This window comes from Lissotriton vulgaris, chromosome 10, assembly GCF_964263255.1.
Source record: "Lissotriton vulgaris chromosome 10, aLisVul1.2, whole genome shotgun sequence".
Taxonomy (NCBI): Eukaryota; Metazoa; Chordata; class Amphibia; order Caudata; family Salamandridae; genus Lissotriton; species Lissotriton vulgaris.
This window is the reverse complement of record NC_141698.1, coordinates 337770716-337792170: the sequence shown is the minus strand read 5'-3', so window position 1 is coordinate 337792170 and position 21455 is coordinate 337770716.

Here is a 21455-nt window from a genome sequence, read left to right as displayed (position 1 = left end):
TGCGCCTGTGCGGCAGAATCGCGAGTGGGTGGGTTTATGACGGCCCACAGCCGTCATCAGCACACGAGCACAGTAGTGCATGACGGCTGGAGGCCGTCATCAGCATGGAAGGGGTTAATGTTGCTGCAAATTTGTGGAGGATCCGCAAATCTGCAGCAAAATGTTTTCAAATAAACAAGATCAGTTTCCTGTGCTTGTTCTATTTTAAGCACCCCAGTGGGGACACAATTTGTTTATATTTTGGGGAGGGGGACACATGTTGCCCCATTCCCCAGGCCAATTTCAGCGCTGGTGACCCCATCCCACAGGACCAGCCTCATTGTACTGGGGGAGAGGAATCACCGTCCCCCTACCTGGGCCAATTTTGGCCCCGGAGACCCCATCCCCAGGGCCCAGCTGTATTGGAAAAGGAGAAGGGTGCACATATCACCTCTCCCTGGAAGGAATTTGACCCAAGGACCCCATCCCCAGTGCCCAGCCATACTGGAAAATGGACACAGCTCACCTCCCTGGGCCAATTGTGGCCCGAGGATCCCATCCTCCAGAACCCAGCCATATGTGCAAAGGGGAGGGGTGGTTATGTGGTCCCCTCCCTGAGCATTAATGGCCCTGGGGACCCCATTCTGTGGGTTGGCTCATAGGCTATGTCCCAATGTGCCCCCTGAGACATAGAGGCTTCCTTTCCCTCACTTGTGAAGGCAGAGAAACCTGTGTTTGCTCTACTTGCTAGGAGCAATTTTAAATCTCCCGCCAAGCCGGAGCAAACACCAAGTCTATTCTGAGCAGGCGGGAAATTGAATTTGAAAAATGCTCTTGCACGCTCGGAGCAGACTTTTTATCTGTTTACTTGCCTGTACTGAAGCGAACCTGGAAACAGATGAAAAGATTGCTCCCGCTTGCAAGCAGCATTATCAGCTGCTCCCTGCGGGAGTGAGCAATGCCGGCTCCTGCTGGATACAGGGAGTCGGCTGAGTCGGCGTAGGCATTGGTGCTATCCTCACAGCCCCCAAATATAGTGTGGAGGGTTTCCTTGGGGGGCACCAGGTCCCCACCCTTTTTTGGCTAGGCCCCTGATGATGGATCCTCTGGACTAAAATTGGCTTAGGGAGGGGGTCTGCATGCCTATCTCCCCTTACATATGGTGCTGGGCTCCAGTGGGGGGGGGGACCCTGGGCCCAAAACCACCTGGGGGCTGGGGTGACACTTGCCCACCTCTTCCTTAATTATGATGTAGGGCCCCAGGGTCAAAACTAGCCCAGAGAGGGGGACAATTAAAACTCTGAAGACTCCTGAAATTCACCAGTCATAGTTATGGTTATCTCAAGTAATATCCATTTTTGAATACACGTTTGATTTATCATTATCGTTTCCTGATTGATTTGAAATTGTCATGCTCGCATAAGTTGTAATCCACCTTGTCCAGGTGTTCTTTTACCATTTATTGTTCATTCCCTGTCAGGGCACATTTATCCTGAACACAGGGGCCCTGCTCTTTACCAAATATATCTCAAGTAACTACATCTCGTGCCCTAAGATAAGTATAGCTTGTGCCCTATAATTGTAACTTGTGCCATCATCATGCACTGCTTATGACCTCACATATTACAATATTACATCAGTCATGACATTTTCAATGGTACCATTGATGAAGACATCTCAAATGACATCATTGATGATATCACTGTTGACATCACTGGTTACATCTACCAATGAGAGTGAACGTGCGCTATACTCTTTAATGTATTTAGTAAGGCACATATAGAGCAAATTTCTATATCTTTTCAACTGCTAATGAGTCTACGTTTTTGCACCATGCAGGTTTTTTTTAGTTTGGCACCATCTGACGAATCTTCGCAAAGGTTTCCAATAAAATACCTCATACAGAGCAGCTTCTTCCTGGAACGTTTTGCTGTGATCCTTCAAGTGGGGGTCGAGAAAAAGTGGAGGATCCCAAAGCACATTTTCACCAGGCAATTTTCCTTAGGAAAAGTGAACAGCAATACCACAAAAACCAGCACAATGGAATTATACCTAATTTGTCCGAAAGCCAGATATTGATCAAGAATGCTTGGTTTTTGTGATTTGATTTAAATCCATCCAGTACTGTTTGAGCGATTAAGGTTAAACATGATGAATATTTCATGGTGCTGGTACTGCAAACCTGGCAGATCAAAAAAATAAGACCTGACTGGCTGCCACAAGAGCAACAAAGATGTTGTGGCAGCTATCTTAGGACTGAGGGACTCAGTCCCCTCTCCTAAAAAACGATTAAAAAATATATATGGGGAGCAGGGTAGGGCTACTCTCACCCCTTGGCTAGGTGGGGAGGTCTCCTGGGACACACACATCATTATTTTTTTGTTTCTCATACTGTGGGTCCATGTAGAATCTGAGATATAGTTTAAATCCCCTCAAGTAGGCAAAGGCGGTGGAGTTGCTGTATTTTTCCCTATCCTCTGGAGCACAGCTTGTTAATTTTAGGGGAGGGGGCATGTAGCCCTCCTACTTGAGCCATTGCACGGGCCCAGGGGCCACGTCTTCTGGAGCCTGGCGTGTTAATTTTAGAGGAGGGGGCTTGCATCACCCCCATCTTCAAGCCATTGCCCATGGACCAGCTCACCTGGGACGAAACATTGTAGTGTTCCGGGGACCCCATCCTCAGGACAATCTTCCCTTCAAACTTCAGTGGTACCACCAGGAAGGAGCAGAAAGGCTCCTGCCAGGTAGGAACACAAATATTTCTCTCTGCCCATGCTCTGGTGGGAAAGGAACTGAGGATTGCTCCTGCCCAAAAGGAGCAGAAAGAAAAGCAGCTACCAGCCTGGCGGGAGCAAAGCCGGCTCTCTTCTGCACTTAAAATAGGTGCTGGTAGTGGAGTCAATGAGGTTGAGGGGGCCATTGGCTTCCACTCTGCATCCCAACCTTAAACCTTTTGTTGGGTACCCTGGGTAGGACCGTGGCACCCAATTTTAAAAAAAGACCTAAAAAGTGTAGGTGACTTCTACGCGACCCTGCAGAATGGGGCTGCTTGCAGGGAGCCGGTGGGGCCGAAGAAGCCATGGGTCTTATCCCAGGGGGGCGCCCAGCAGTTCGGGCTGGACTGTTCCCATGAGGCATAGGGTCAGACTGATTTGCATATTGCCATATCTGAACTGGGGTGGCGGAGCCAGCTAAAGAGTGTTGATGGATTAAACCCAGATCAGTTGACTGGTTGTGATGCTTGTAATGTTTAACACTCCGAATTTTTATGCCACATACTCCTATATTTTTTAAAACTGTTTGTGAATTAACAATGTGTAATTGTCAATTATATAATGTGATTTTTTAACTGTCATTTGATGTCATATAAATGACCTTTTTTAATTGTGTTAATTGTTTAATAAAAACTTGTGTTTTAGCCAGCTGTAGTTCACTTCTATATCTTTTTTGATCTATATGTGATTTGTATCATCAAATTGCCTAGGTTGTTACTTTTCAATCGTGCTTATTTCCCTGGCCTAGGAATTCTAAAATTCGTTAATTCAGGGGGTCCTTGTTGCATACACAAATGTTTAACACTCCGTCCATCCCCTTTGGTTTTGCTTTGTTCACCCTAAGTTGGCAGGGTATGCCCAGACGTGGGTTCCTTGCTCACTTTGCCACTGGATTCAAGCTAGCCTGGCTGATGACGGCTGATTAGCCAGAAACCGGTCCTAGGATGCTTGTTTCCTGTCCAGGGAAGACTTGGCTTGGCAGTTCGGGCTGGACTGTTTCCCATGAGGCACAGGGTCAGACTGATTTGCATATGGCCATGTCTGAACTGGGGTGGTGGAGTGAGCTAAAGAATGTTGATGGATTAAACCTAGATCAGTTGACTGGGGGTGAGGGCTTGCAATGTTCAACACTCCGTCCATCATCCCCTTTGGTTTTGCTTTGTTCGCCCTAAGTTGGCAGGGTATGCCCAGACATGGGTCCCTGCTCACTTCGCCACTGGAGTCAAGCTAGCCTGGCTGATGGCGGCTGATTAGCCAGAAACCGGTCCCAGGATGCTTGTTTCCGGTGTAGTGTAGTTCCTATATTCCCAATAGGCTCTGCGCATTGGAATAACATAAACAGCAGTGTAGACGTAGGACTGAGGTCATTTAGGTCTCTACTGACTATGTTAGACTTAATTAGTTTTGCCAGCTAGCTCAGAGGTCACTAGAAGCTTTCTCGAATGTTCAGGAAAGAGTTAACCGTCCTGATTTAGACAAGAAGGGATTAGTTTCTGACAACCGCATAAACATGACAACTTTGCTCCCTCAGAATAAAGAGTGTATCTCTAGAGTCATGTGAAAACAATAGACAGCTATTTCACTCAGTCAATCGTGCATGCTTAATTTCACCAGAGTGCAGAGAAATAGAGAGACGGGAGTTTTAATAAAAGGTGTTATTTTATTGAGCAGTCTTCTTTCTCATGCAAGAGAAATGAATTGCCACAATTGCAATACTCATTATAAAGTAAAGTGCGTACAGTAAAAGTAGTATTATGAAATAATACTGTAAAAGCATTGATATGGTTTCTTAGCCATATGATACTTTAAAATGGATAAAATATATACATACATAAAATCATTGACTAAAGAACTCAACTGGTGCTTCTAAGATACGCCTCCCCAGTGTACCTGACCTAAGCCTAATACGTGGGAAGGAGTAAGTAAGTAGCAGTTTTAAGTTAAGTTAGGTTTTTGCCAAGGACCAGAATCAAGAATTCTCTCTAAGGTTTTAAGCTGCTCCGTACCTTGGTTATAGGATGAAGGAGGTCTTGTATCTCGCTTCTCAGGACTCAATCTCCCAGCAACCCGCGAGGGTAACTTGGGAACACCGGAGCTGGATTTTTCTGCGTGAGAAAAGGCAGCTTCTCCAGCACGTCAAAAAGTGAAGGGCGTCTTCCTTCGGCTCTGGCAACAGCTGGGCTCTCGGACAAGTAGAATGTCGCTCTTCTCCCCACCACCGTGTGTTTGCTTAAGGCAACGTTGATATATTTATACCTGAAAGGTGCCGGGTTTGACGTAAGGTTGGACATACGAAGACGTCACTAAGAACTAACTGTTCTTTCTGGACTCCAGGAGTTCTTGTGCAAATCAAATCAAAAGCAGGGGGTTTTCCAGGGCTGCTAGAGGGCTGGTTTGTTTAAAGAACACGTTGTGCTTTCTAGGGGTCTATGGGAGTAGCCTTGCCGTGCTTTGGACTGCATGGGCTATTACTAAATATGGATATGATTCTTATGCCTTTATAAGGATATTATTTATTATAACCACATAAGGGCATGAATCGGGAATATCGAATTAGGGTCCTCGATAGAAATACAACACCGGTCCAGATACGACAGGGCTTGGCAGTTCGGGCTGGACTGTTCCCATGAGGCACAGGGTCAGACTGATTTGCATATGTCCATGTCTGAAGTGGGGTGGCGGAGTGCTTGCAATGTTCAACACTCTGTCTATCACCCCCTTTGGTTTTACAACAATAAAAACAAGCCATGGGTGTCTCGGGTGGGATGAGGACACCCACAAAAATAAAAATAAAGTAACCACAAAAACCAGAAAAGAATAATAAATAAGTGCCAGGAGGAAATCATTTATTATTCACTGCTTCTATTAAGGCCTGTTCCATAATGCCCTTCATGGGCTAATTTGCAAATATTATGCATCATGGTGGTGCTTATCTGGGCATGGGCCAAAACAAGCATGTTTTAAAGTGCTGTGATGGACTACCGGTTGTTCATCAGTCCTCCTGAAATGCTTATGAAAATTAACCCTATGTTTCCTGGGGTCCATAGAATATGACTTCAGAAGTAGTTGATATTTGTAAACAATACTAGAGCTGGAGATTTAGTTCTACAGCTTGGAAATGAAATAACTTCTTGTTTTGGGGCTTTAGTGTGTAAAATGTGACTTCAGTAGTGTAAAAGTAAGACTTTCACACATGTTTAATGTTTGTTTGACTGTAGCTGTTTTATTTAAATGTTTATTCACAGGCATTATAATGATGTTCTAACTTCTTGATGAAGTCAATGTCTTTGTTTTGTATTCTGATGGAGTCATTCCTTTAAAAAATCATTAAGCCTAACTTTTATATATTGACACTGACTTACATTTAAAAAAAAGCACAGACATTCACTGAAAGAAATCCAAAGGTTAAAGTGACAGTTATAGTTAGCTATTTAATAACAGCTGAGAAATACACTGAAAAAAACAAAGGTTAAAGTGATGTTATAGTTAGCTGAAAATGTCAGTTACAACATAACATTTTAAACTTTAAAAAAAATACAGAAATTCACCAGTTATATTTAATTGAAGCAACTATAACTCACGCCATGAAGTAACTATATAGCTCTCACCCTCAGCATACAATGTTTATACCATCAAATGTTTCATCACTCATGACACGTCCAATGATGGCATTGATAGCATCTCCAATGAAATCTAAAATTACATTATTGATGATAAATCTGTGCAGGATTATCAATCAATCAATCAAAAGCGAATATATATGAACTCAATGTGGTCATGCATTTTCAAAAAAAGTGAAACTAGTGGACTAGGCACATATTAGAACCATCAATAAATGAATACATACCATTTTCTAAGTTATATTGAAGAGAAATCATGCATCCGTCTCTCAGAATTTTTATATACCCTGTTATTTAAACATCAATAGATCATTTACATCATAGTCTGCTTTATATAAATGCTTAATATTATTATTCAATGCACCTAATGTAGACAATGATTCCTGATTTCCCTGAACAAGCCTTGTCATTGTTCATTTCTTGACTGTACAACTGTACTGTGACAGAAGGAGAAGTGTGTGGATAAGCCAAAGCTATCAGAGTTTGCACACACCTTTATAACAGAAAGATAAGGATTATTTTAATACAACGACTGAGTGGATCACATTTTTGGGGCTTATCTGAGAAGTAAGTTTTAGCATACGTCTTTTGTTTTGTGAATTAAAAACACATTAGCACAAATAAAGTAAGTGACATTTAGTGAAATTCACTGAACTTGAGGGCTAATATTTCATTCTCAAGCAATGCAAGTTACTGGTAGGAGACTTGTTTGATGGGAAAATGTCTAAAAGTAGTCTAGCACTGTTAGAACTGGGGGTCTCTAGTTGTCAATGGTTTCCACCTTTGTCCAAATAGGGACCCTTCCTTCTAGTCAGTATAAGGGAGATCCACTACTGAAAATAACCCCTGCTTTCCCCCTTGGTAGCTTGGCAGGAGCAGTCAGGCTTGTCCCAGAGGCAGTGTGTGAAGCATTTGCACATAACATACAGTAATACAGTGAAATTACTACAAAAAGAAACCACACCAGTTTTCGAAAAATAGCCAATATTTATCTGTGCAAACAAGACCAAAACGATAAACGTCCAACATACAATAATCAAAATCTGTACTCTGGAAAAAGAACCTTAAAAATGTAGTTCAATAGGTCCGTCTAGTGCTACCGCATTGCTGAAACTAACCAAATCCAACCGAGTCAGTTGACCACGTTTGTGCGGACGACGTCAGTGTCAGAAGACCGGGCCAACAGCGGTGCTGTGTTCCAGCGGCAGCGGTCATTGAGGCTGCAGTGTAAGCGAAGCAGTGTGGTGTGCCGTTCCCTCAGGTCAGGGTGCAGGCAGTGGCTCAGTGGCAGTCGTCCAGGGGCATCGGTGAGACTAGGGCTGAGTACGAAGCGGGTGGTGCTCAGTGTGGTGCTGACGGTAGTGGTGTAAAGTCCAGCCGCTATCGAGGATCGGCGAAAGATGGGGCTGATGTTGATGGCAATGCGGTAGCACTAGACGGACCTATTGAACTACATTTTTAAGGTTCTTTTTCCAGAGTACAGATTTTGATTATTGTATGCTGGACGTTTATCGTTTTGGTCTTGTTTGCACAGATAAATATTGGCTATTTTTCGAAAACTGGTCCATCAAATTGTTTTTTGTAATTTTCTCCCTGAGTGTACTGGGGTAGCTCAGACGTGGGTCCCAGAGCCTCCACACCACTGGAGTCAAGCTAGCCGGGCTGATGAGAGGTGTTACCTCGAAACCGGTCCGGTCCTCGGATGCTTGATTCCGGTCTGGGAAAGATATGGCTGTTGTAGTTCGGACTGGACTGTTCCCATGGGGCACAGGGTCAGAGCTGATTTGCATAAAGCCATTATCTGACCCAGGGTGGTGTGGAGTGCAAAAAACGATGGATTTAGGCCCAGATCCTTGTACTGGGGTGAATGTAAGACATTGATCTACATTCTGTCCATCAAATTGTTTTTTGTAATTTTCTCCCTTATTGGAGGTGGTGGCAACACCTGACCAGATGATGTCACCAAAAATTGTCCCTTCCTGAGATGCGTGGCATGCGCCTGGATCAACCTCGCCCTAAGCTCCTGCTACAGGGAACTGCAGTGGTGGATGAAGAGGGAGGCCTGTATTAAGTCAATAGCAGTGGTAGTCTATGCCCTGCTATTGACAATCTTGCTCTGCAGGGATTTATCATATAATCACCACATAAGTTTCCTCGGTCAACTGTTGATTGGCAAAGTGGTACCTGGTGAAAATTCTATGTGAGAACGAAACACTCCCCTTAAAAGAATCAGTAGAGCCAAGTGGTGCAGCGAGGACAAAAGGGAAGAAGCTCTTTAGCCTGGTAGATCCCCAGTGCCATCAAGACTCCCAGCATTGCTGATCTCAGGCACTCATGCTCCATTTTCTGCTTTCTGTAGCCGCCTACAATGAAAGGTCACATCACCTCAGAAATGCTCTGCTCACTTCCACTTCTCCCTCTCACACCAACTGTAGACCTAGGTTGACAGCAATGATGGCAGAGAAGCTTTTTGGGGATGAGAAACACGTTAATTCAGCATCACCATCTAGGGAGTTTGTGTAAGACTAGTGGCATCAGAGCAGGGAGGGAGATTCAGACTGCTCGATGCAGGCCCCCAGCTCAGATATGCTTCTTAAGTCTCAAGTGAGCTCTCAAGTGAGCAAGGTTTGAGGCACCTCATTTGAATATTTGAGGAGGCAGAAGTAGGGCCAGAATGGGGCCAGGGAATGGAGGTTCAAGGGGCAGACTATAAGTGCTGTGGCTTTTAGTGGACATTGTAGTGTCTTCCCAGCCAGGGTACCGGTACATCACTACGCCACGCACAGAGCTTTGTATCACGTCTTTATTAGTCTTCATGTAACTGCACGCTCAACATTCTAAAGCAATCTTCACTGCAACACTCTTTTTCATTATGTTAGAGCTCTATGGAGTTCTTCAGGAGCGAAAACGGTTCCATCATTGTTAACTAGCATGACACTATGGGCTTCATTTCAAGAATCGATGCATCACAGCATTGCAGCAGCGGTGCATCAAAATGACATGTGATTCGCTATCTCATTTTAAAATGCCATCAATGCGCCATATTTATGGTTTGGTGCACTATAGTGTGAGGTAAAGGTGGTATCAAAAATAATTTGCTTCTGAAGGCGTGTTGTCGCAGTGGAAACTGGCGTATCGGGAGCAAAAATTAGATAAGGCTGGTTAGTGGTACGTAAAGCAATGCTATCCACCCTAGCATCATTTTTCAGTGCATGAAGCATCAAGCAACATATATATATATATATATAAATGCCGCTTTGTAGGAAAAAAAGTTGCACACTTATTAGAAGCCAGCTATGGATCAGTGAGAAGAGAGCAGCAGCCAGGACAACAACCTCAACAACCCCAGGAGGAGATTGACATGTTGATCCCTGAGGTGACAGAGCACCAACGTCAGCTCTTTGTCTCCTCTAAATTGCCATTTGGAAAAAAACCATTTGGCAGTCCATAGTGGCCAAAATCGACAGCGTTGGGCAAGCCAAGAGGACAGTCACTGACTGTAAAAAACACTGGCATGACTATAAGCGCAGGATGAAGGAGGAACTGGCCAACAACCCGAAGGCAGCCATGCAGACCGGAGGAGAAAGCCTTGCACCATAGGAGGAGCTGGATGTTTTGGAGGAGCAGGTGGCAGCTGTCATCTCGGAGGAGTTGGTGGTAGGAGTTCTGGGACAGGGCAGTGTAGCCCATGAGGAACAACAAGACCTACAGTGTAAGTAATGTAGGCAAAAATGTCATGTTGTGCAGTGCAGCTAACTATGCCTCAGCGCTCTACTGCGCTGTGTAAAGGGCAAAGGGCAGGAAGCTGGGTCATATACTGTTAAACAGCACGTAAGTGTAACTCACACTGCCCAATTATATGTGGCACAGATTAGTCCAACTCCATAATGTTTCTCCCATCAATGTGTGAAGTGCAGCTGCAGTTCAGGTTCACCTTTGCATACTGTCACTGGTGGTAGAATGTACAACATGAGTCACCAGAACTACAAGTCCCATAATACATAGCAAAAACATGGGCTGGAACAATGCATCATGCATGGACACATTAACGCTGCCAAATCTGACTGTAGCAATGCAGGCCACCATGCACCATGAGTCCACTGTGTCTAATGTTTGCCCATGCACACAAATCTGGACTGTAAAGCAATGGAAAGGATTGAAACTGCTCACCTGAGAGGGAGGGGTCAGGTGTAGGGCAAGAGAAGGATCAACATAGAGGAAGATGTCAAGAGCCATGTGTATAGTTCAATGCATGAAATGACATAGCGCACAGCTGTCCCGTCGTGCGAGGTGAGTGCAGACAGGTGTCAGCTGCCATGGTAGGGACCTGCCAAACTCCTGTCATGAACTAAATTGACTAGGCGTCGGGGTGAATGCAAGTTATGCACACCAGATGACTATGTGTGTTGAAACAAAATATGGTGTATGGCCATGGTGGGGCCCTAGTAATGCAGTTCATTGTATGTGCTGGCTGAGCATGTTGAACTGCCACAGTGTATGAATGGGGAGACACTGCATAGCAAGGAGGTGAAGGGATATGTGTACTGAAAGGTAGATAACCAATAGACATTCCATGCTGTGTCTGACAATGTCACACTTGTGTTGGAGCTGGGAAGGGATGACAGAGAAGAGACCATTGTCATAATACATTCTACATGTGATGTGGGCCTGGGTGAGGATGTAGCACAACACAGGAGGGAGTCTGAAGGCAAATTGTCTCACCATGCCACATATGTCAAAGTCGGAGGATGTGAAACTGGGATCTGTCAAGGTATTGGGTGATCTAGTTTGCAACCACAAAGGACAGGAGTCAGGGGTGGTTGGAGACTGAGGTGGATTGGCCCAGTTGTATGAAAAACCTGGGTACATGCGAGTCATCAATTCCAGCACTACTACCATGTGAGCTACAACTTGACCAAAAAGACCCCGAGCATTCCAGAGCCATGTTTCATGCTCAAACCTAGATCAAGCTGTCAGTGGCTTGCCCAACTCTAGGTACAAGGCTACACAGTCGACTTAGGCTGTAACGTAGCCATATTGGCATATTGGTGGGGTGCCAGTGGTCACGGTGAACATGCTCACGCTTAGCAATCAATTTCCTGGTGCTAAAAGGGACATTGAATGCCACTGGAGTGAAACAGTTCCTACATTGTGAGCATGGGCAAGAGGCATGGATTATTACACCAAAGAGGAAGAAATTATTTATAAGGCAAGGGACTACCCAAATAAACATAAATAGATGGTCCACCAATCGTGAACAATGCCACAACATTCACTACTTTCTGCACATAACATGTAAAATACGACATTGCTCGATCTGATGTTAATGATTATCCTGTAAGTGTCTGAGTTTGCACCATTTAAAATAGAAACAATAAAATGAGTTGTAAAATAAGGGTGTGAAACCAGGTCAGCTCTCCAGCCCAATACTTAAAACATCCAGAAGCTTTGTCTGAAATTTATCAGCAAAAGAAAGGGAGGCTACTTGTTTCTAACTGTGACGAATTGAAATACAACCTGCCCAGATCCTGCTTGAGGACCAGAATCAAGCTGTGACTCAGTCACAAGCTTAGGTTCTGAGGGATGTCTGAAAGACCAGTGAGGGCAGTTTGCAGTCTGAAGGTGAGGGAGGGGTGTCAGGAGATTCTGCATTTGTATTTGAAATGGATAATCAATGGGAGGCTCATTTGCAGAAGATACTTTCTAATTCTCTTCAGAAATGGCAGATGGAAATAAAGCTATTCACAAAGAATACAAGTCCTGTGTCTAGATAATAAACATTTGAACACTTTAACGCAGCAGATACATCCCTTGATGGCAAACCTATTCAGATGACATAACATTTAGATGAATTAAAAGTGAGGCATGGTCACCTTCAGCACAAGAGTTGCTAATTCATCTACCTTCAATACCCACAATTTGTATATATCTTTCCTAAAGTGTATGACTCAAGACTGTCTGAATAACCATTTAAAGATTGTGTGGAGTACCAAAGGGTACGGAGGAGACAAAAAGGTGGACAAAACATATTAAAAAGTTGTTGCTGAAAATTACAAAATATAAGACCTCTTAAATAGATAGAGTAAATTGCTCTGGGTCTACAGATGTCATAATACTAAAAGGGACGGTGGAAGGGGATATGGCACTAGTATTTGGAAAGGAAGGAGACAGGGGGAAATTAGTAATTGCAGATTTGCTTATTGAAGGGGTTGGATTAGCTGGAACGTTTAAGGGGATATGAATGGGGATCTTGGGATGGTGCTGGAGACACCGACAGAAACAAAGCAGTGCAGCTACAGGAGCTTGGAAAGTCAATTAGCAGGATCATAGAGTTTGGAAAAGGAGGTGGAATAGGAGAAGAGGATGATCTGGATAGAAGGGTTTCAGGACGAAGGGAGGTGAGCTATAAGCTGAGAAATGGGTAAATTAAACCATTGAGCTGGGACTGGTGTTTGAGTATTTATGCTGTGGTAGTTTATCCTGTCAATATGATGTGACTGTGCAGATAAACAATTGTTACTGGAATTAGAATGATCTACTCAAACCTAATATGAGACAAAATGTGATTACATATTTAAAAGATATTGCGACTCCAGGGCTGTGGTACGAAGTGGGCGGTGCTCATTGTGGTGCTGACGGTCATGGTGGAAGCTTCAGCCGCTATCAAGGATCGGCGAAAGATGGGGCTGATATTGGTGGGCTATGGCTGCAGTGTGGGACAGGGCGGTGCTGCGTGTAGCTTACGAGCAGTGCCCCGAACCAAGGTGCAGACCACATCGGGCATGTCAGCTGGCGGATGTATGACGTTACAACGCGTTATTTTACAACGCAGACCGTTACATCGCAATTTTTACAACGCAGGATCCATTACAATGCATGCCTTTACAACGCATGTCATTACATAGCAGATACTATTACAACGCATGCCATTACAACGTAAGTATAGGTAAGTATATCTTTTAAAAAAAATGTAATTAAGTTAATTTAAATAATTTAATTTAATTAATTTAATTTAATTAATTTTAAAATAGTAATTAATTTAATTTAATAAATTTAATTCTAATAATTTAATTTAATTAATTTAAAAACTGTAATTAATTTAATTTAATTAATTTAATTTAATTAATTTAATTTAATTAATTTTAAAATTGTAATTATATTAATTAAATTAATTTAATTAATTTAATTTAATTAAATTAAAAAATGGAATTAATATAATTAAATTAATTTAATTTAATGTAATTAATGTAATTCAATTAATTTTAAAATTGTAATTAATTTAATTTGATTAATTTAATTTAATTAATGTAATTTAATTAATTTATAAATTGTAAATAAAATAATTTAATTATTTAATTTTATTTTATTAATTTAATTAATTTAATTTTTAAAAGTCGTTTTTTAAAAAAAACTGAACCCTAAAAATACCCCTGTACCCCAAAACCCAAACCCAGAGCTAAAGCCTAAAAATACCCCTGTACCCCAAAACCCAAACCCAGCCCTGAAACCTAAAAATACCCCTGTACCCCAAAACCCAAACCCAGCCCTGAAACCTAAAAATACCCCTGTACCCCAAAACCCAAACCCAGCCCTGAACCCTAAAAATACCCCTGTACCCCAAAACCCAAACCCAGCCGTAAAACCTAAAAATACCCCTGTACCCCAAAACCCAAACCCAGCCCTGAAATCTAAAAATACCCCTCTACCCCAAAACCCAAACCCAGCCCTGAAACCTAAAAATACCCCTGTACCCCAAAACACAAACCCAGCCCTAAAACCTAAAAATACCCCTGTACCCCAAAACCCAAACCCAGCCCTGAAACCTAAAAATACCCCTGTACCCCAAAACCCAAACCCAGCCCTAAAACCTAAAAATACCCCTGTACCCCAAAACCCAAACCCAGCCCTGAAACCTAAAAATACCCCTGTACCCCAAAACCCAAACCCAGCCCTGAAACCTAAAAATACCCCTGTACCCCAAAACCCAAACCCAGCCCTAAAACCTAAAAATACCCCTGTACCCCAAAACCCAAACCCAGCCCTAATACCTAAAAATACCCAAACACCCCAAAACATATACCTCAGTACCCCAAAACATATACTCCTATACTTATACTTATTTTTAAAATTACTTAAATATATATATCTAATTTATAATATAAAAAAACATAAATAAATTTATAATTAATAATAATTAAATTAATTAAATAATATTAAATAAAATAGAAAAAATTATATACTTACCCATACTTACGTTGTAATGGCATGCGCTGTAATAGCATCTGCTATGTAATGTCATGCGTTGTAAAGGCCTACGATGTAATGGATCCAGCGTTGTAAAAGTTGCGTTGTAATAGACTCCCGTTGAAAAAGTTGCGATGTAACGGTGCAATACCCAGCTGGCCACTGCATCAACGGTGAGACCAAGGTGGTGGAGTAAAGCGAGGCCGTGCAGAGTGTGGTGCCCACAGGTCGCGGTGCAAGCACCAGCTCGGTGGCGACGGCGGTCGTCATCCTCAGTGAGACCACGGTTGTGGTGCTAAGTGCAGCAGTGCCCTCTGTGATGCCTTCTGGTCAAGGAACCACCAGCGGAATTGGCGACACACGGTACCAGAGGCAGTACCCAGAGGTAAGAGAAGCCTTTGCTGCTCCTGACACTTCGTGAACAACAGGCACGCTCTAGCTCAATCCCTTGGAGATACTCAGCAACAAGTGAATAAAAGTTCAGTTCTGTCCTTTCAATGCCCAAGGCAGAAGCAGCAACTGCAGGACAACCCAGCAAAGCAACAACACAGCAACAACACAGCAAATTGGCAGTACTCCTCCTGGGAGCTCTTCCTGCTCTTCTCCTTGGCAGGATCCTTCATCCTCGAGAGTTCTAAAGTTCTGGGGCCCGGGCCCCAATATTTATACTTAGTTTCTCTTTGTTCTTTTGGGCAGAGAGTGTCTGTGCTCAGCCCAAACCAGTTCTATCATCTCTGGTCCAGCTTCCTGGCAGGAGGTGAAGACAGCATTGTCCAAGGCAGAACGGGCCCATTCAGGTGCATGGTAATCTCCTCCCACTACTCTAAATGCAGCCGAGGTCTATTTAGCTTACCCCTGACTCACCCAGGAAAGGCAGCACACACCTTAACCCCCCAGCGGCTGTCTGAAGAGAATGCACATCCCCAGACCCTGTAACTCCAAAGCCAGACAGTCAATGCACAAACCAGCTAAAATACCGTAAAAACCAGGAGGTCAGAAAGCAAAAAGGCAGTGGAAACACGCTAAAAGATGCCAGGTCTAACAAGCACGAATAACAAAGATGTGAAATTTTGCTTCCTTCAAATTTCAAAACATTTTTAAAAAACATTACAGGATGTAAACTTAACTAATTTTTCCGGCTTAATTAAAAATTTGCAAAGCCCTAGTCTCGGCTAGCAATGATGCTCTGCCTCACTGATGTAGGGGCCTCTTTACTGTTATATGCACTTATGTATGTGTGTCATTGGATTTTTTAAACTATGTCTGCCTGACCCAGAGCTATTGTGTTCCAATATATCATGCTTGCTTGACTCGTTACTGTTTTGCATAAAGTACTGCTATAGGGTGCAGAGGGCTCTGAGTTTCCACGGGTGATGCCATATTCATACAGGAATTACGGTGTTAAAGTATAATACACAGGGTAGTAATAACTATGGAGCCTTGTACAGGAAAGACTATGTAGATATTGATGATATTATTTGTTCATAAAGGGTTGACTGTGTTGGTGTACCTGCTGTGTGTGGCGCTTAAGGGTGGTTTTGATTTGTTGATTCTTTTTCATGCCTCCTTTCTCCCTTTGTCGCTGTGCTCGTATCTTTCTCTCCCTCGTTCTCTCCATTTTCTGCCTTTCAGTCTAAGTCTGATGATGAAAGATAAGTCCCAAAAATGAGTGTCGGTGCCAACCACCTGAACCGTGCACACAAACTAAGCACTAAAAACATGTCTGCTGGCCAAGAATTCTGAACTATGTAAATGTGTACCGTTCTTTGCACATATTGCACCCTTTTGATGTTTTGCCAGTCACAAACCAATTCTACTTCATACACAGATAGCACGCTTCTCATAACCCTTCAAAATCCCAAACATCACACTTCTAGCCTGCCATGTGCACATACACAAACCCACACACCTATTTCAACCCCCACATACATGATTTTCACCATACACCTCGTTTTTCTTACTTTATATCCATATATATTCCTTCTCTGCATGTGCCATGTTCAACCACGTATAAGGTGTTAAACTATGAAATAGTTACCACTTGCTGTCTTTTCAAAGGAAAACGCATCAAAGACCAGAGACAACTCTCAAGTCTGCCTTGAGTCAGCACGATCTAAAATATAATACAAATGACTGCCAACCAAAATGCTAAATTATGTTATTTTGTAATCACATTTATGTAACTACAGAGTATTAGCATTATAAAGTTATTCTATGGTAAAGTCCAAAAGTGTTTTATATTTCATTTAGCTTATAAACAAAGGTGAGTTGCTTTGGTACTGTCTGTAGGTCCTGTGTGCTATTCCCATCATCATATATGCCAACATTTGGAAACAGATAATGGAGAGCTTTAGAAAATGAAATCGGGGGGATTTAATTTTCTAGGAACTCGCATTGAAGTGGAAGAATGTTTAAGCGGCTTTTAGCTAAATGACAACAATTGTTGGCTTTAAAAATAGAAATCTTTCCACCTAAATCAGGGATGTTGACACGTATGGCATGCTCATGTAAATTTGTATTCTATACAGACTATAATCACAATGATGTGAATTCAGAGTCGAAACATTAAGTGAATTCTTGTTCGCAGCATCACACCAAATTCAAGGGTTTTGTTTTATGTTCTCTTTTGCCGTAAATTCTTATTGACATGTTCTATCATTCCCCCTGTTGAAGAACAGGTCGGTATATGCCCTGAAATCTCGCCAGAGTGTAACTGTAATTACATAATTATTTTTGTATATACTGAAGAGTTGTCATATATAGTCGATGTATATTTTGTTATAGGCAATTTTCTAGAAACTACCAACACAATTGGGGCCTTTTAAGAGCACAAGTATGCAAGTTGGGTTTCCAGTGCCCGTTTGCACGGGTTGAGACCAGCAGAAGAATTTCTAAAAGAGATGTTTATCAGTTTCTTGTAAACTCAAAGTGGTTTATTTGGCAAACAATTGACATTAATCACTATTGGGCGGGTAGTGGGGGGGGGGGGGGGGAGGTAGTTGGCAGAAGTGGAAACAAGTTTGAACATATATTTTTAAAAAATGGTTTAGCAAGAAAATTGGCCTCTTTTTGCTACATTTGTAGGGATGATGCTTATGAATCTCCCTTAAATATCTGGTCGAAAATTGTCAGTACCTCATTGTGACTGCCTGTCTGCTGCTACCTTGCAAGATTGGCTTCTACACCTCCGCAGTAGTAAGGTTGTCCCTCTACACATCGTAGATGAAAGTCTGCCTGCTACACGGGGTGATGTGTTATTGCTTTTTGAGTCTATTAAAGACTTTTTTGTTTTTGTTTTTTGTTCTCAAAATATTTTGATTGAAAATAAATTTGACATATATTGGCAGTAATGTTGTCGGCCCCTCGTAGAAATGTTACCCAGTTGAACCAACGTTTGAACGTGGCTTTACTCGTGTTTTTCCAGTTACCTAGAATTGTTTTGGCGGCTGCGGTTAGCAAGACGTCAACTAGTTCGCGGTTCTCTTTGGAGTCGAGCTCTGTGGCCAGGAATAGTCGGTTGTGAGGTGCTTATTGGAGGTGGTGGCAACACCTGACCAGATGATGTCACCAAAGATTGTCCCTTCCTGAGATGCGTGGCATGCGCCTTGATCAACCTCGCCCTAAGCTCCTGCTACAGGGAACTGCAGTGGTGGATGAAGAGGGAGGCCTGTATTAAGTCAATAGCAGTGGTAGCCTATGCCCTGCTATTGACAATCTTGCTCTGCAGGGATTTATCATATAATCACCACATAAGTTTCCTCGGTCAACTGTTGATTGGCAAAGTGGTACCTGGTGAAAATTCTATGTGAGAACGAAACACTCCCCTTAAAAGAATCAGTAGAGCCAAGTGGTGCAGCGAGGACAAAAGAGAAGAAGCTCTTTAGCCTGGTAGATCCCCAGTGCCATCAAGACTCCCTGCATTGCTGATCTCAGGCACTCATGCTCCATTTTCTGCTTTCTGTAGCCGCCTACAATGAAAGGTCACATCCCCTCAGAAATGCTCTGCTCACTTCCACTTCTCCCTCTCACACCAACTGTAGACCTAGGTTGACAGCAATGATGGCAGAGAAGCTTTTTGGGGATGAGAAACACGTTAATTCACCATCACCAACTAGGGAGTTTGTGTAAGACTAGTGGCATCAGAGCAGGGAGGGAGATTCAGACTGCTCGATGCAGGCCCCCAGCTCAGATATGCTTCTTAAGTCTCAAGTGAGCTCTCAAGTGAGCAAGGTTTGAGGCACTTCATTTGAATATTTGAGGAGGCAGAAGTAGGGCCAGAATGGGGCCAGGGAATGGAGGTTCAAGGGGCAGACTATAAGTGCTGTGGCTTTTAGTGGACATTGTAGTGTCTTCCTAGCCAGGGTACCGGTACATCACTACGCCACGCACAGAGCTTTGTATCACGTCTTTATTAGTCTTCATGTAACTGCAAACTCAACATTCTAAAGCAATCTTCACTGCAACACTCTTTTTCATTATGTTATAGCTCTATGGAGTTCTTCAGGAGCGAAAACGGTTCCATCATTGTTAACTAGCATGACACTATGGGCTTCATTTCAAGAATCGATGCATCACAGCATTGCAGCAGCGATGCATCAAAATGACATGTGATTCGCTATCTCATTTTAAAATGCCATCAATGCGCCATATTTATGGTTTGGTGCACTATAGTGTGAGGTAAAGGTGGTATCAAAAATAATTTGCTTCTGAAGGCGTGTTGTCGCAGTGGAAACTGGCGTATCGGGAGCAAAAATTAGATAAGGCTGGTTAGTGGTACGTAAAGCAATGCTATCCACCCTAGCATCATTTTTCAGTGCATGAAGCATCAAGCAACATATATATATATAAATGCCGCTTTGTAGGAAAAAAAGTTGCACACTTATTAGAAGCCAGCTATGGATCAGTGAGAAGAGAGCAGCAGCCAGGACAACAACCTCAACAACCCCAGGAGGAGATTGACATGTTGATCCCTGAGGTGACAGAGCACCAACGTCAGCTCTTTGTCTCCTCTAAATTGCCATTTGGAAAGAAACCATTTGGCAGTCCATAGTGGCCAAAATCGACAGCGTTGGGCAAGCCAAGAGGACAGTCACTGACTGTAAAAAAGACTGGCATGACTATAAGCGCAGGATGAAGGAGGAACTGGCCAACAACCCGAAGGCAGCCATGCAGACTGGAGGAGAAAGCTTTGCACCATAGGAGGTGCTGGATGTTTTGGAGGAGCAGGTGGCAGCTGTCATCTCAGAGGAGCTGGTGGTAGGAGTTCTGGGACAGGGCAGTGTAGCCTATGAGGATCAACAAGACCTACAGTGTAAGTAGCAACGAGCGGTAATGTGGGCAAAAATGTCATGTTGTGCAGTGCAGCTAACTATGTCTCAACGCTCTACTGCGCCGTGTAAAGGGCAAAGGGCAGGAAGCTGGGTCATATACTGTTAAACAGCACGTAAGTGTAACTCACACTGCCCAATCATATGTGGCACAGATTAGTCCAACTCCATAATGTTTCTCCCATCAATGTGTGAAGTGCAGCTGCAGTTCAGGTTCACCTTTGCATACTGTCACTGGTGGTAGAATGTACAACATGAGTCACCAGAACTACAAGTCCCATAATACATAGCAAAAACATGGGCTGGAACAATGCATCATGCATGGACACATTAACGCTGCCAAATCTGACTGTAGCAATGCAGGCCACCATGCACCATGAGTCCACTGTGTCTAATGTTTGCCCATGCACACAAATCTGGACTGTAAAGCAATGGAAAGGATTGAAACTGCTCACCTGAGAGGGAGGGGTCAGGTGTAGGGCAAGAGAAGGATCAACATAGAGGAAGATGTCAAGAGCCATGTGTATAGTTCAATGCATGAAATGACATAGCGCACAGCTGTCCCGTCGTGCCAGGTGAGTGCAGACAGTTGTCAGCTGCCATGGTAGGGACCTGCCAAACTCCTGTCATGAACTAAACAGGAGTCAGGGGTGGTTTGAGGCTGAGGTGGATTGGCCCAGTTGTATGAAAAACCTGGGTACATGCGAGTCATCAATTCCAGCACTACTACCATGTGAGCTACAACTTGACCAAAAAGACCCCGAGCATTCCAGAGCCATGTTTCATGCTCAAACCTAGATCAAGCTGTCAGTGGCTTGCCCAACTCTAGGTACAAGGCTACACAGTCGACTTAGGCTGTAATGTAGCCATATTGGCATATTGGTGGGGTGCCAGTGGTCACGGTGAACATGCTCACGCTTAGCAATCAATTTCCTGGTGCTAAAAGGGACATTGAATGCCACTGGAGTGAAACAGTTCCTACATTGTGAGCATGGGCAAGAGGCATGGATTATTACACCAAAGAGGAAGAAATTAATTATAAGGCAAGGGACTACCCAAATAAACATAAATAGATGGTCCACCAATCGGGAACAATGCCACAACATTCACTACTTTCTGCACATAACATGTAAAATACGACATTAGTCGATCTGATGTTAATGATTATCCTGTAAGTGTCTGAGTTTGCACCATTTAAAATAGAAACAATAACATGAGTTGTAAAATAAAGGTGTGAAACCAGGTCAGCTCACCAGCCCAATACTTAAAACATCCAGAAGCTTTGTATGAAATTTATCAGCAAAAGAAAGGGAGGCTACTTGTCTCTAACTCTGTGACAAATTGAAATACAACCTGCCCAGATCCTGCTTCAGGACCAGAATCAAGCTGTGACTCAGTCACAAGCTCAGGTTCTGAGGGGTGACTGAAAGACCAGTGAGGGCAGTTTGCAGTCTGAAGGTGAGGGAGGGGTGTCAGGAGATTCTGCATTTGTATTTGAAATGGATAATCAA